The following is a 17,672-nucleotide window of genomic DNA, read 5'->3' as shown; positions in this document are numbered from 1 at the left end:
CCTCTGGATCAACAGGGATATGTGAGGGAGCAGGCTGGTGTTGTACTTTATACTGGTTGAACTCGATGGACGTATGTCTTTTTTCAACCAAAATAACTATGTAACTATGTAACTATGTACTGCATTGTAAAGGATCGGGTTATTCTAACTCTTTGCATGCAGGCTTTTTATTAAAGGCTACGTCCAGTCCCCATTGCAGTTCACACTCATAACACGTGCTTCATGCAAATTACCACTGTGAACATAAGGCTAAGTTCACAGTGATCAGTTGCATAATGCACATGTTATGAGTGTGACTGTACTAAGTTATTAGATGGCAGTGAGGGTCACACTGTAGTCACTTCCTGTCTGAGTCAGGACTGAGTCAGCCACTTACATACCAGATATTTAACTCTTTCAGGCAGAGAAAGAAAAAAAGGAACACAGCATAGTTATTTGTGTGCTAGGCACTGTACATACCCATGTCTATCTCATCATGTCACATGTCACTTTGGGTATCCTTTAAGGTATCAACCTGGTAGTGAAATAAAGCAGCACAAGGGTCCGGGTCTACCCCCACATCAAGAATTTCAGATGCCAACTTAAAGCTATCTCTCCAGAACTCTTGTACAAAAGGGCAAGTCCACCAGCAATGTATATAGTCAGCTGAGAGGCCGCATCCCCAAAAACATAGATCGGAGGCTATAAGATTGCATTTATGTAGTTGCGCTGGGGTTCTATACCAGCCATAGAAAATAGTATTACTTCTAATGCGTATATCCTTTGTAGTTTTTATAAACAATATCTTTGTATCTTGCCCATCAATTTGACATTGGTGTCTGTAAAGCCAATTAATGAAGGCTACAGACTTCCTATTCAGATGTTGGGGGGACACAACGGCTGCTTTGGGTGCCCAAAATGTCCAGAAATGACCGTGATAAATGTAATAAACAAAATTGTATATTGCATTACAGTATATTTAAAGCTTTCTTGCTACTGCATCTTTTCACATGAGCCTAACACCTATGCACACTATTGTATTTATCCTTCTCCCTTTGTCCCGACATGTTGGTCACACCATAATGAATGTCTAAATAGTCAATAGACTTAGGGATAGTCAGAGCAGGATCATTCACCAGGCAACCTAGGCAAGTGCTTGGGGGTCTAGTGGGCCCATCTGTCACCTTCTTTGACCTTTCTTCACTCCAGCTTACCAAAAGGACCACAAGGGGGCCCCAATCTACTACCTTGTCTAGGGCTAGTCACAGCTTAATCCCTCTCTGGGGCTAGTTCATACTACTCAGTTGCGGAGCAAAATAATTCTGCATGTTAACTCACTGCCCATACAATCCTATGGGCCTGTTCGCCAGGGCCGCTTCAGGACATTACAGGGGGGACTGCTGTATGGGGCCCGAGTTAATCTGGGGCTCAGCAAACAGTGCCACCAGTGGCGTAGCAATAGGTGGTGCAGAGGTTGCGACTGCATTGGGGCCCTTGGGCCAGAGGGGCCCTCTTTCTTACACAGTATTAGCTCTTTATTGGTCTTGTACTGATATTATTAAATTCTATAGATGCTTTGAATAGTGGTAATCATTAACAAGCTGCTCCCCATTCCCTTCTTGCACCTCTGACACTGTAGCTGCCATTGGCAGGTTTTGGTGCGCCGTATCAATTATGTATAGAGTGCTTGGGGGCCCCAATGTAAAACTTGCATCGGGGCCCAGAGCTCTTTAGCTACGCCACTGCTGTTCGCACTACTGCATTGTTGTAACTGATCGCTTTATTCTTACTCGGTGCGTGCAGGCTTTGCATTAACCTCCTGAGCGATAATCCCGAGCTGAGCTCGGGGTATATCGCGCAGGAGGATTTCTCAGGCCCTAGTGGGCCGATTTGCATTTTTTTTTTTTGTTACACGCAGCTAGCACTTTTGCTAGCTGCGTGTAACTTCCGATCGCCGCAGCTCACCGCCGATCCGCCGCCGCTCGCCATGCCGCGCAGCCCCCCTCCCCGACCCCTTGCGCAGCCTGGCCAATCAGGCCAGGCAGCGCTGAGGGGTGGATCGGGACTCCCTCTGACGTCACGACGTCCAAGACGTCGGTGACGTCATCCTGCCCCGTCGCCATGGCGACCGGGGAAGCCCAGCAGGAAATCCCGTTCTGAACGGGATTTCCTGCTTACTCTGATCGCCGAAGGCGATCGGAGTGGGTGGGGGGATGCCGCTGCGCTGCGGCTATCATGTAGCGAGCCCTGGGCTCGCTACATGATTTAAAAAAACAAAAAAATTAAAAAAAATAGTGCTGCGCCACCTCCTGGGCGATATAATTGTATCGCCCAGAGGGTTAAAGTCTCTGTCCAGTCTACATTGCAGTTCACAAGCCTTTATAAATGCATGTGTACAACGGACTACTGTGAACTGAGCCGAAGGTGCCTCTCCCACTCACTATCGCAAATGCACTGCAGCATGCTTGCAATCCTGAATTCCGCATTTTAACACACCTTTCTCTATGCGGTTTCATGCAATTTTTGTTGTGATTTTTTTTCATTATTCATTTTTTTTTTACAAAAGAAATAAACTTGGCGATCACAAGGATATTACATAGTACTCTATTTGATATGCAGTTTTGTGCACTCCCATAGACTAATAAGAATATGGAAAAAATACACCAAGTTTGGGCTTGGTAAATCATCAAATCGCATCTCCATTATCTTGCCTTGTCCTTGCAATTGACAAAAGCGATCTGAAAATCTAAGCGAAGTGTATTCAGTGGATGAGACCCTTACATTCACTTTGCCCTGGAGGCTTTTCAATCTCTGTGCAGATACCGAATTGAACTCTCTGGGTTGCCGAGATTGCTTTAGCTTTACCTTCTGCAATTAGTAATCAAAATACAAATATATTCAGAGCTTTTGTGTGCAAGCTTCACTGACTGTCGACAGAAGAGTGCTAGTGTTATTTCTTCATGAAAAGCTTTATATATAAACAGGGTTTAACATACTGATGGCGGCTCTCAGCACTGCTGCACCATGATCGAGGAATGTAATTTTACACAGCTGACATCACCTTGGGATTTGGGCAAGTAGCAATACGGGCAAAGAAACCGGTTTCTATTGTATGCTATGCCGAATTGTAATTCTATTTTTTAGTGCACTATAGTGACTAGGCAGAATAAGTCATTCCTGTTTGCTACAGATTTCTAAAATACAGCTCTCCAGGCTGGCAGAACTTCCTGCCATCATCATCTAATGGTACTCTGACTGTCAGGAAGTGCCAGAGTTGTCAACCTTGAACTCGACTACATCCCACCCTCAGCGGAACCATGATTGGTGCTGAATTACAAACACGTGGGCTGATTGATGAAGACCGGCACAAAGGACTCTGCAGCAAAGGGGAAGCAGCTGCCGGCATAATGAGTTGGGTTTCGGTTATTGAATAGAACCGTTATTCTGATCACTTCGGCACCTGCTCCATTTTTGCTTCCGGCTACCCGCTTTGTTTGATCAGCCCCAATCAGGGTTTTTTAGTTTCTATCCAGTGGTCCGCTTACAAATTTGTCCTGGGCATTCTGTACTTTTCTGGCCAGTTTCACACCAACAGCCAGCGTTAAAAATAGGCATTGGAGTTTAACAGGGCAGTGCAGGGTAATCTTTCATCTGGCTGCAAACCAAACTCACTTCCTGGGGCCGAAATAAAAATTGCATGGATGTTTATTGAAAAAATACGCTTCTGTGCATGCGCATTGCAACGATAAAATGAAAAAATGTTAAATGTGTGTGCCGCCATTAACTTGCATGACTTTCGGTCAGTGCATGTCGCAGTGAATGTTGCCCGATAATGCACTGTTGCTTTTGCGTCAGTTGCAATGTTTTAGCATTACCCTGCAGTTAAAGAGGGTAACGCAATGAAAATAGGCTAGTGTGAAAGGGGCCTCAATCTAGTTAACCTTGTACAGGGCAGTGTGTGGCAATACATAGTACTGGGCTGCATAGACAGCATGGCTGGGATGGATCCATTTCCCATGCTGCTTACAATGCAAGCAATAACCCTCCTCTCCAGCCTGTAAAACGTGCTGCCTGCACTCAGTCATTGGCACCAAGAACACACGTCACACTTGGGGACGCAGCTGTTAACTGTAAAATTTGGTTTTAGTCCATTTGTTCCCAATTTAATTTCTGATCATTGCTTTATTATATTTCATATGTCAGTAAACCTGGCGATTATCAGTGCATTTACCTGAAAGAGTCATTAAATTGTCATATAGAAGTGGTCAAATCACGGTTTATACGTTTTATTCCAATTTCTTGTCAGTCCTATTGTGTCCTAAATGTCACCTGCACTTTGTCTTGTACACCCTTAAAATGGTACAATAACTGGCAGCACTGACTGGCAATAAGAGAAAAGAGATGTTCCCGTACACGAGGGGGGTCTGTGTAAGTTCCTGGCTTTGCCCAGAAAGAAGAGAACCAGAGTTATGAAGAAAAAAACAATCTGACATATTTCCTCCCCGAGACCGATGCGCTTGATACAGTGTAGTTTCAGTTGTTGTAGACCATTCAAATAAGTTGAGCCTCAAACCAGCTCTCCGCAGCATGTTTGATGTCAGAAGTGTTCTCTAAACGTTGCCCTTTCAGGTGTTTCTTCAAGTTCAGAAACGGATATTTGGAAGGGACCAGGTCAGATAAGTGTGTTGTTGGACATGTGCAGGTGCATTGTCCTGCAAAAAAAGATGCTTTTCGGTCAGCTTTCCATGGCGTTTCATTTTAATTGCCAACTCCAGCTGGTCCCGGAGGTTAGCATAGTACTGCCCTGTGATACTAAAGCCCTGAGGTAGGTAGTCCACTAACTGAATACCATATTTGTCCCAGACAAAAAATTCCATGAATTTTTGGCTGATTTCTGGGTGCAGAACTTCTTTGGCAACGGAGAGCCTCTGTGGTGCCATTCCTTTAAATGTTCATTTGTTTCAAGATCATGGATGTGCAACCAGGTTTCATCTTCTGTCGCTAACTAGACAAAAGTCCACTGCAGCTTCAAGAAGGGCCAAAATAGGTTTGGATGCTTCAACTCGTTCCTTCTGATCACTGTTCAAACATTTTGGCACCTGCTTTTCTAAAAACGTACCCATGTCTAGGATGGAACTGATGACAAACCCAAAACGCTCCAATGAGATGTCCACTATCTGGGCTATCCTTTTTGTGGATATTTACCTGTCCTCAATAATCAGCTCATGGACAGTATCGTTGGTTGCCAGGTCAGTTGAGGTTGGGTGGGCGCCTACTGCGGGGCTCATCTTCAGGGTGAAATGCCCAGTCTTGAAACAACATATCCAGGGTTTGAAAGTGTTGTTGTGAGAAAGACAATTCTTCCCCGAGTGTTTGTGACATCTCTGCGCAAATGTCCTTTGGAGAACCAAAACTTATGGTTGTCCATAACTCCAACTTTACTTCTTCCTAAAGGAAAAGAATCGCAAAAACACCTTATATTTGCACAGTTACATATTAACCACTTAAGGACCATAGCAACTCCCCCCACCCCCCCCCCACACACACACACACACACACACACAATTACAATTCAGTGCTCTGCAGCTTTAATAGATTGCTGTTGAGCCATACAACTTAGTACACATATGGATCCCCCCCCCTTCCTGCCCACCAACAGAGCTTTCTGTTGGGCTCTGATCACTGCTGCAGAGTTAAGTTTTTTCTTTTTTATTAATCTATTTCTAATTTTAATATGTTCTCCCTCCCCCAGAGATCCAATCAGCAGTATTGTCTATCATAGGCATCAGAGAGCGATCCTTTGTCTTTTCCCTCCAGGGGACAGCTGATCGACAGGCCCAGTACAGCGCTGCATTAGATCACAGCGCTGTATGAAACAGACTTTTTTTTTCAGTCTGCTAGTCTGTTGACGGAGCTCAGCTCTGTCACTCAGGTGGGGATGTGTGAGCATTAGTGTGCGATCCCCTGCAAAACACTCCCACTGGACTTGACACTGATCAACGTTAGGCGGTCCTCAGTGGCGTAGCTAAGGAGCTGTGGGCCCCTATGCAAGTTTTACAATGGGCCCCTCCAAGCACTCTATACATAACAATTGATACGGTGCACCAAAATCTGCCAAGAACAACCACAGTGTCAGAGGTGCAAGAAGGGGATGGGGAACAGTTTGTTAATGATTACCACTATTCAAAGTATCTCTAAAAGATATTGTTATGAGCATAGCACCAATAAAGAGTTAATACTGTAGTTGTGCCCCAAGGGCCACGATGCAGTCGCTACCTCTGCACCCCCTATTGCTACGCCCCTGGCGGTCCTGGGGGAGCCACCTTCCAGACACCTATCGGCTTTAGGCGGTTAGGAAGGAATTAAGATCAGGCTGTCATATGCTCCCACACTAATTTTTTTTATTTTGTCTGGATGGGGAAAGCCAGGAACTTCAGCACCCCATCGTACATCTACTTCCTGTCGCAGTAACAGAGCAGGTAGTTATGTTACCTGGTAGGAAGAGGACAGTGGTAGCAGCTTCTAGAGACTGCATTCTCAGACTCTTAGTTATGTCAAACATAGGAATGATCTGCTACAGTATTGAAAAGTTAAAGCGGAACTGAAAGGTCTTAAAGAAAGAAAAAAAAAGTTTTACTTACCTGGGATTTCTGCTAGCCCCCTGCAGCCGACCTGTGCGTGACATACCGACCCTCCGCTCCCCCACCTCAGGTCACTTTTCTTCTCATAGTGGTAGCAGACTTGTAAGTCGAACTCTACTGCGCCCTGGTTACACTTATCCTCGTACGCGTTCCCCCGGCCAGGAGCATCCTGCACAGGCAAAGTATGAGAAAATCGTGATGGGAGTGTGAACAAGGATGCGCATGGCCAGGGCCGCGCAGGTGCAGTGGATATCTACTGCGTGAAGTCAAAGTGAGCTGCAGCATGGGAACGAAAGATCAGCATGTCGTGTCATAGGCACAGGTCGGCTGCAGGGGGCTGGCAGAAGTCCCAGGTTCAGTTCTGCTTTAGAGACACTCAAGAAAAAAAAATATTTGTATGTATAGTACAGCTAGAAATAAAACATTATGAGCAGAGACATAAGTCTAATTGTTTCCAGTACAGGAAGAGTTAAGAAACTCCAGTTGGTATCTCTATGCAAAAAAGCCATTAAGCTCCACGACTTTGAAAGTGGCAGAGGGGTCTATCTTCTGAAGTTTATTATCTCAACTGTCAGTCAAGGTATTTCTTCTTTTCTGCCAGAGGACAGGTCAATAGTTCACAAGGCTGCTCTGTAAAAACATTTAGAATGCTGAGGGCTCTTTCACACCAGAGCCCTTTTCTGCATTGTAACGCAAAGGCAGGTCTATGCCTTAACCAAGGTAAAATGAAAGTCCATAGACTTTAATTTTACCTTTCACACCCGACGCTGCGGTTCGGTACGTTTCGATTCCGACGCACCCGGGAGCATTGATGTGCCGGGAACCGGCGTTTTCCCGTCTGGTTCAATTCATAGCTACCGCCACTGATTGCGTCGCACCGCAGATACCCGACGACATGCCGCAGGCTATCGACGCATGCAGGAGAACGGCTCCTGCACGTGTTGTCTGGTGTGAAAGAGCCCTGAGTAGTGTGGAAACTGCAAATATTAAAGAACGATGCAAAGTTATAAAAAAACAAACACTATATAACTGAAAATAAAAATGAGAATATATTCTTTGCTGCTAATCTTCTAGTAATTATCCGTACTACACAACCAATTCATTATATCATATTTTTTTTTCGCTTCAGTGTCTCTTCAAGCTGTTAAATTTCTTACAAATTATTTGTGAAGGCTGTTATTTATCTAGGTCAAGGTGTATCCAAAGACAAAATTGGACAGCTCTGTGTGTGTAGAAAACCTTCTGTTGTTACCACAAGCAACTTTTTTTTTAAAAGTTTTTAAACTGATTCCAAATAAAAAGTTACTTGGAGTAGTGACAAAATGTCTGCCCTGACAGTACCCTATTTTTTTCCTTGTATATTCTTCAAAGTTTGTCCTCGACTCAGTTAGCTTTTTACTCTAGTGTATTTTAATAAGAATTTGTTAAAGTAAAACTAATTTTACTCAAGGTTTTTGTTGTTTTTTCTTTAGAAACCAGAAGGTTGGATCTTCAGCATTCCAGGTAAGAGGACAAGTATATTAAAGAAAAACTACGGTACTTTAATTGAGAGACTTACAGTAATTTCAGATTCATTTTGTTGTATTAACCTCTTGAGGACTGCAGGGCTAAACCCCCCTAGTGACCAGGCAATTTTTAGTTTAAAAGGCCACTGCAGCTTTAACATAGCACACGAGTGATTCCCCCCCGCCCCCCCCTTTTCTCCCCACCAACAGAGCTCTCTGTTGGTGGGGTCTGATCGCTCCCCCCATGTTTATTTTTTTTTAAATAAATATTTGTGTTGCCGCTTTTTAAAGAAAAAAAAACCCTCTTCCTTTAAATCCCCTCCCTCCCTCGCTCCCTCCCTCCCCACAGCCGGCCAATTACGGCGATTGGCTGTCATAGGCTTCTGCCTATGAGAGCCGATCGCTCTCTTGTCCCCCAGAGGGACAGCCGTGTCACACGGCTGTCCCCAGTACAGCACTGCTGCCGATCGCAGCGCTGCACAGAGTAAATAGACGGCGATTACGCCGTCTAACAGTCTCCCGAGCGGCAATAGCCGCTCGGAGACTGAAGGCGGGGCGGAGCTCCACACCCCAAGCAGGAGATGCGCGCGCAGCCTGCGCGCGCATCTCCTGCAAAACAGAGCCCCAGGACTTTACGCCAATTGGCGTTAGGCGGTCCTGGGGCTGCCGACGCGGCCACGCCTACCGGCGTGACGCGGTCGGCAAGAGGTTAATGTGCATAGAAGGCAGTTTTTTTCAACTGGCTTTCTAATGGAAACTGACAAATAGGAGTGTCAGTTTGCCATTAGTAAGTAGACTCATGATAACAGCACTTCAGATTACACAGAACACTGTTGCCAAAAAAGAAAGAAAGAACAAGCTGGGCTTACTGCTGGTTTTGGAGTTTCTTAGATGGCTGCAAATTCAAATGGAAAGATCATATTTTATGTTAAATTTCAAAAAGGCTTATGCAGCACTGATCTGTCACTTTTATAGCTAAAGTGAATGTGAGCACTTCTTCTTTCATACTGTCTAAATTATAAATCTATTTTGTATAAAATCCAAAGGTAGGGCTGGTGCCCACCGAGCGGGTTTTTTGCAGCTTGGTAATTGTATCTCAATCAGGTGGTTCACACCAGAGTGGGAGGCGTTTTGCTGAAACACATACTCCCAGGGTGAGGCATTTTTTGGATTGCGGAGGCGTTTCTGCCTCCAATGTAAAGTATAGGAAAAATGCAAACCGCTCTGAAAAATGGCAGTTCAGAGCGGTTTTCCAGGCGTTTTTGTTACAGAAGCTGTTCAGTAACAGCTGTACTGTAACAATATATGAAATCTACTACACCAAAAACGCTTCCCAAAACCGCAAAATGCTAGGTGAAATGCTACAGAAAAATAAGAAAAAGCGTTTCAAAATCTGCTAGCATTTTGCGGATCTGCTAGCGGGTTTTGGTGTGCACCGGGCCGATCAGCTATGTTCAAATGCATATATGTCAACAGGACCTTTCATTCAGCTATAGGGTATGGCAGGAACATCACTAATATGGCTTTCTAGGTGAGGCAAGGCTTCTTGGCACACAGCGTGTGCCACACATGGCACTTGAATTTGCCGCCACTATAGCTACAAAGCTATAGTGCGTGGCCTGTGTAGCCATAATTTGGGGTTCTGGTGACTGGCAGACCCCAAATTACTTCTCCCCGAGTTGCTACGACTTGGAGGGGGAAATAGTAATTAATGCTGCCCGGAATTTCACCGGCTGCAAGGTGAGCCATTGTTAGGCTCACCCTGTGCCAAAGTGACCAGCCGCAAACTGCTATATATGCATTCTGGGAAAACCAATGGCTGAGCTGATTGGATGTGCTGACTATTGATTGAGAGCCATGCCTATTGTACGGTCTGATTTGATACTTTGGGGTTGACTCACTAAGACAATAGCATGCCTTATCAGAGTTAACATGTCTTATCAGCATTAACGCGCCTTATCAGAGTAGCACAGTGAGCGCTAGGAACTTACACCTGCTATTTGGCAATGAGGAGAGCTCCATCCATCCTGCCCTGAGCCCCTGCAGGTCCAATCACTTTACAGAACATAATCCCTGCACTTTGATTGGCCCAATAGGCTGCCTGTCAAGTTTTCTGTCAAGTGACAGGCAGCCTATTGGGCCAATCAAAGTGCGGGTATTATATCCTTTAAAGTGACTGGACCCACATGGGCCCAGGGCAGGATGAGTGGAGCTCTCGTCATTGCTAATCAGCAGGCATAAGTTCATAGCGCTCACTATGCTACTCTGATAAGGCATGTTAATGCTGATAAGGCATATTAACTCTGATAAGGCATGCTATTTGTCTTAGTGAATCAAACCCTTTGTGCTTAAAGTGTACCTGTAGGAAAAATAAGTTACAAAGTTAGATTCCTATCCCAGTAGTGGGAAGCCTCTGGATAGTCAAGAGGCTTCCTGGATCACCCTGCAGCCCACCGTTCCATTGCAGGGTCCCTCTAAACCTTTTCCAGGAGTAAGTTTGGCCACATGCTTTTGTTGGCCAAGTGCATCCATACTGGGCATGTAAGAGTAAAGTCTGAGAATGCCCAGAACAACCAAGTGCTTGTGCTCAAAGGAGAACAGCCATGCCATGCAAGAGTGGCTTCATTCTACGAGGCATACGCAGATTTTACTTGCACATGCCCAGTGCGGATGCACTTGTCCTCAGCCAGACAAGAGGAGAGACTGTGCGCTAGAATAATCTCCCAAAACACCACCAGCACCACAAGTTTGCTTTAATGATAGTGTTCATTTGAAGCCCTACAAGAAAAGATGCATTATTAGTTTAGTAGGAAAGTGCTTGTAAAGTGCAGCTTCTCTGAAGGTGGCCACTAATGGTGCAGTTCTCTCTCTAATTAATCATATCATCGAACAGTATTGATCGTTCAGGAGCACAAACTGATGAAAATATCCTAACCAATCAGATTGACAGGATCTATTGAAAAATCTGACCGAATTCATTAATCCGATTGGATTGGTAGGAGAGTTTTGTCTGCTGATGGTCCATGACGATCATTCAGCAATTGTATCAACAGTGGCCGCCTTTGCAGTGAAATGTCAGCATCTGTGCTGTGTGCTAACAGACTTACCACTGTCCATGGTGCTAAAGACAAACACTTATATAGCACTTTTCTCCTGGTAAACTCAAAGTGCCAGAGCTGCAGCCACTGGGACGCGCTCTATAGGAAGTAGCAGTGTTAGGGAGACTTGCCTAAGGTCTCCTGCTGAATAGGTGCTGGCTTACTGAACAGCCAGAGCTGAGATTCAAACCCTGGTCTGCCATGTCAGAGGCAGAGCCCTTAAAGGGAAGGTTCAGGGACAATAAAAAAAAATCCAAATCCACTTACCTGGGGCTTCCTCCAGCCCGTGGCAGGCAGGAGGTGCCCTCGGCGCCGCTCCGCAGGCTCCCGGTGGCCGACCCGACCTGGCCAGGCCGGCGGCCAGGTCGGCGGCTTCTGCGCTCCATTATGCGTTTTACGCCGGCGCGCTGACGTTATCGGACGTATTCCGGGCTGTACTGCGCAGGCTCAGAACTACTGTGCCTGCGCAGTACAGCCCTTGAATACGTCCAATGACGTCAGCGCGCCGGCGTGAAACGCATAACGGAGCGCAGAAGAAGCCCGACCTGGCCGCCAGCCTGGCCAGGTCGGGTCGGCCACCGGAGACCATCAGGAACCTGCGGAGCGGCGCAGAGGGCACCTGCTGCCTGCCACGGGCTGGAGGAAGCCCCAGGTAAGTGGATTTGGATTTATTTATTTTTATTGTCCCTGAACCTTCCCTTTAACCATTACACTATCCAGACTGACCACTGTCCATGGTTCTGATAGCAGACTTACCACTGTCCATGATGCTCATAAAAGACTTACCACTGTCCATGGTGCTGATAACAGACTGACCACCTTCCATACTGCTGATAGCAGACTTACAAACAAACACAGAACATTTATATTGCGCTTTTCTCGTGACGGGCTCAAAGCGCCAAAACTGCAGCCAGTAGGACGCACTCTATAGGCAGTAGCAGTGTTAGAGAGACTTGCCCAAGGTCTCCTACTGAATTGGTGTTGGCTTACTGAACAGGCAAAGCCGAGATTCAAACCCAGGTGTCCTGTGTCAGAGACTGAGCTCTTAAGGGCCCGTTTCCACTAGAGCAAATCTGCATGTGTTTCCTGCATGCAGATTCACATAGACAATACTAGTGGATGGGACGGTTTCCACTTGTCAGGATTTCTGATAAGACTTACCACTGTCCATGGTGCTGCTAACAGACTTACCACTGTCCATGGTGCTGCTAACAGACTTACCACTGTCCATGGTGCTGCTAACAGACTTACCACTGCCCATGGTGCTGCTAACAGACTTACCACTGCCCATGGTGCTGCTAACAGACTTACCACTGCCCATGGTGCTGCTAACAGACTTACCACTGCCCATGGTGCTGCTAACAGACTTACCACTGTCCATGGTGCTGCTAACAGACTTACCACTGTCCATGGTGCTGCTAACAGACTTACCACTGTCCATGGTGCTGCTAACAGACTTACCACTGTCCATGGTGCTGCTAACAGACTTACCACTGTCCATGGTGCTGCTAACAGACTTACCACTGTCCATGGTGCTGCTAACAGACTTACCACTGTCCATGGTGCTGCTAACAGACTTACCACTGTCCATGGTGCTGCTAACAGACTTACCACTGTCCATGGTGCTGCTAACAGACTTACCACTGTCCATGGTGCTGCTAACAGACTTACCACTGTCCATGGTGCTGCTAACAGACTTACCACTGTCCATGGTGCTGCTAACAGACTTACCACTGTCCATGGTGCTGCTAACAGACTTACCACTGTCCATGGTGCTGCTAACAGACTTACCACTGTCCATGGTGCTGCTAACAGACTTACCACTGTCCATGGTGCTGTTAACAGACTTACCACTGTCCATGGTGCTGCTAACAGACTTACCACTGTCCATGGTGCTGCTAACAGACTTACCACTGTCCATGGTGCTGCTAACAGACTTACCACTGTCCATGGTGCTGATAACAGACTTACCACTGTCCATGGTGCTGATAACAGACTTACCACTGTCCATGGTGCTGCTAACAGACTTACCACTGTCCATGGTGCTGCTAACAGACTTACCACTGCCTAGGGTCCTGATAACAGACTTGCCACTGCCCATGGTGCTGATAACAGACTTGCCACTGTCCATAGTGCTGATAACAGACTTACCACTGTCCATGGTGCTGCTAACAGACTTACCACTGCCCATGGTGCTGCTAACAGACTTGCCACTGTCCATAGTGCTGATAACAGACTTGTCACTGTCCATACCAAAGCAACAACCAGTGGCAGTAAAATCCTATGCATTGGGAATGGATGCTGTTGCAGGTATATAGGCAGGGTTTGCCAAGGTTCACACTGAATCCATATCAACATGTGCCTCACACAGAGCCCTTGAAACAAGTCCAAGTCCCATAATACTTGCTTTGTAACTGTCCATAGTTTGTATTCTCTATTGTGCAGTGCCACAGAAGAAGCTGGCACTATATAAATCCAAAATGATACCACTATTGGTTCGGCACGCCAACATTGCATCAAAAATGTAACAGGGCATGTGTCTTTTTGAACTACAATAATTTTTAATTTTATTTTTGTTTATTAGGTCAGCCAATGCAGAAGTGGGATCTGTTTTGCTAGGCACAGGTAAGTTCCTTTTTCTGTTGCATATTTTTCCTTTCAGAGTTCCCTGTAAAATTCTCATGCTCCCCCCATCCTTTGCTTGCTGTCTGCTTGAGCAGCAGTAGTGGGGGAGGGGGGAGTCGCAGCGATCCTTCCATAACCTACAACAGAAGCAGATCTCTACAGTATTTAAAATATCGCCTTTAAAAAGACCCACAAGCAATCATGGAATTTCGGCGCTCCATTTTCAAGTGTACCCGAGGCAACATGTGACATGATGAGATAAACAGCGTATGTACAGTGCGACACATAATAACCAGGCTGTTTTACTAGTTTTATTTTGCTGCCTGAAAGAGTTAATTTCTGGGCATTGAAGTGACAGCTTCTGTCTTGTCTGTACCTTCTCAGGAATATAGTAAGCATCACTGATGAGCAAATTCCAGTAATAAAAGTTTTTCTAGCAGAATACAACTTTTGAGCTCAGGGGAGAACGATAAAATGGTCAATAGTTCATGTATTTTAAGTCTGGGACACTTAAAGGGGCACTATGGCATAAAATGTTAACATTTAAAATATGTGCAAACATAAACAAATAAGTACGTTTTTTCCAGAGTAAAATGAGCCATAAATGACTTTTCTGCTATGTTGCTGTCAGTTACAGTAGGTATCGTCTTTCCCCGAATATAAGACACTGTCTTCTATTCTTTTTGGGGAGGAAATATGTGCTAGGGCTTATTTTCGGGAGGGAGGGTCTAGATGCTTTGTGTATGGGAAGGTGTGTGGGCTCTTACCGCACCTCCCTTGCGGCTGCGTCCCCCTCCGTTCCAAGCAATTTCTCCAGCGGTGGCAGCGGCGGCGACATGGTATTCAAGCTATGAGGGTGCCCTTTGACCCTCACGCTGCACGCAGTACGCTTTGCCGGCTTTGCGCTGGCGCTCCCTTCCTATCATAATCGTGCACCAGGCTGATGCGTCCCAGGCGCACATTGATTATTACATGAGGGGAGCGTCAGCGCCAAGCCGGCAAAGCGTACTGCGTGCAGCGTGAGGGTCAAAGGGCGCCCTCATAGCTTGAGTGCCATGTCGCCGCCGCCACCACCGGAGAAATTACTTGGAATGGAGGGGGACGCAGCCACAAGGGAGGTGCGGTAAGAGCCCACACACCTTCCCATACACACAGCGCCCCCCCCCCCCCCCCCACCCCAGCTAGGCCTTATTTTCGAAGTAGGTCTTATATTTCAAGCATGCTTGAAATATAAGAGAGGCCTTATTTTCGGGGTAGGTCTTATTTTAGGGGAAAGACAGTAGTAGAAATCTGAGAGAAGCAACAGGTTTTGGACTAGTCCATCTCATCATGTGGGATTCTCAGGGATTTATTTATTTTCAAAAGCACTTAGTGAATGGCAGTTGCTCTGTCCAACTGACAAAAAAACTGTGTAGCGAGCAGGGAAGCTGGCCAGCATCATTGTTTAAATACTTTTTAGGGAATATCTTTATAAAGAATGAAAGTCTTGCTGAGAATCCCCTATGAGAACATGGGCTAGTCCAAAACCTGTCTGTTCTGTCAGATTTCTACTACCTACTGTAAGTGACAGCAACATAGGAGAAAAGTAAATTATGGCTCATTTTACTCTGGAAAAAAGTACTTGTTATTTGTATATGGTTGCACATATTTTACATTTTACAATTTTTCGCCATAGTGTCCCTTTAATAAGCTGTCACTGAATAGAGACAGTAAAACATACAACCTACTTTGTAATTGTTTAAATATAAAAGTAAACCATGAAATACTTAGAGGTCATTTTTAGGAGTAGGATGACAACTATAATTGTTTATCTCATCAGTTTTTCACCTCTGGTTCACCTTAAGCACCCATACACAAAGATTGTACAGCAGGCTTTTGCTTTGACTGTCTCTTGTCGCTTTTTCATTAGCCCCACCCGGGATTCACAGAGTTCTGTTCCTTGCAACTGGAGTGAAGACTCTGTAGGAAATGTTGGAAAATTATTTAAAAAAAAAACCATTTCAATAAAAAAAGTGCATATTTAAAGAGGACCTAAACTCTTGCACAGGATAGAAAGAAAACCTAGATAAATGTGCCCTGTATGTATTTAGAGAGTTTAGCCCCATCTGTGCACCATAATTTGATCTCTCATCTGTGTCAGCTCAGGCATCTCCTCTGCCACAGCAGAGCATCTAATTTGTAAGCCCAGGATATGAACAATATTTCTGCCTCCATGAAAGCAGGAAGTAGACACACTGCAGATTTATTGCAGGATTTGTATCCGCTATAATGCTTAGTGTTTGCCTTTTTAAAACAGTAAGTACTTGTGATAATTCAGATTTAAATGTGCAACTGTGGTTACCCACAATGCACACTGCTGAATATGTAAATGATCTCTTTATGCCCCTGAAGCCAGGCTTACATCCAGAAGCGATGGTGTATAGCAAGCCTAAAGCTTTACATTTTACAGAGCCACAAGAACCCGACAGGCAGACAGCCTGTTTCGGACTGTTGGTCCTCCTCAGTGCATGGCAGGGATATATATGGCTCTACAGGATCTCTGTTGTATCAACTGTAATAAATAAATGTTTTTATTTAAAGGCTATTATGCTGTTGCATATCTTTTAGAACAGAGAGGAAGTTCTGAGTTCAGGACCACTTTGAGAGATATTTGCCTTTTTGGGATGCTATCTGTGCCAGTTTTTGACCTCTAGGTGTCCACAGTGCTACAGGCCATGATCTATATACTGTCTACAAACCACTATTAATTGATCAAGTCAATCTGACAATTTAATACAGTTCTATTTCATACAGTTTCCCAGCGGTAATTTGACAGATTCAAGTGAATAACTGTTCATGTAAATGAGCCCTAAAAGCATTCAGCCCGTCAGTTTCCACCAGAATCTGAACGTTCTACATTAGGCGGACCAGAGGGGTATCTAGAGGGGTGCAGGCATGGCTTGTGCTATGGGCGCCACAACACCATAGGCACCCATGGCTGCCTCTTCCTCCCACATGCTCCACCACCATACTGATAAATGCAGCTCATAACTTATACTTGGGGGGGGGGGGGGGGCGCTAACTCTAGCAACCTATACTGGAGGGGCTACCTACAGGGGGGGTCACACTCGTCTAATTACTTATGCTGGGAGGGCAACCTAAACGTGTTTACTACCTATACAGGAAGGGCTACATCTGGTTATCTATCCTAGGCAGGGGCGTCTCTAGACATTTTGTCACTCCAGGCGAGAAATCCCCGTGATTGCCCCCAGCCCCATACCCCCCCACTCCTGTGGTGAACCCCACCCCCGAAAATCATAATGCAGCAGCGTTTCACCAGAAAATACACTTATTGCGGCATGGGTTCACCAGAAAATAGTTGTAACGCAGCAGAGCGTTTCACCATAAAATATACTTATTGCGGCATCCACTCACACACAACACACAGTATACACGCACACACACACACACACTATACACACACGCACACACACACACACTACACTATACACACACACACACTATACACACGCACACACAGAGCACACTATACACAGCACACAGTAGACATACACTATACTATTATACTAATCCCGGTTTTCACTACCTTATAGTGTGTCTGATCCCTTATGCAGAGAAATAATGAGGAGAGAAAAGCTGAAAGAGAGGGAAGAAGATATTTGCCTCACCAGGATTGCACTTTTATTTAGCTTTCCTGTATGACAAGAAGACACAGACACCCAGCACTAGGGAAAGAGGGAAACAAAGGTGAATGAAGAAGGCTGGTGCACACCAAGAGTGCTTCTGAGCGCTTTTCAAATTTACAGCAATTTGAAAAGCGCTGG

The sequence above is a fragment of the Hyperolius riggenbachi genome, chromosome 12, assembly GCF_040937935.1.
Source record: "Hyperolius riggenbachi isolate aHypRig1 chromosome 12, aHypRig1.pri, whole genome shotgun sequence".
Taxonomy (NCBI): Eukaryota; Metazoa; Chordata; class Amphibia; order Anura; family Hyperoliidae; genus Hyperolius; species Hyperolius riggenbachi.
This window is presented reverse-complemented; position numbering follows the sequence as displayed.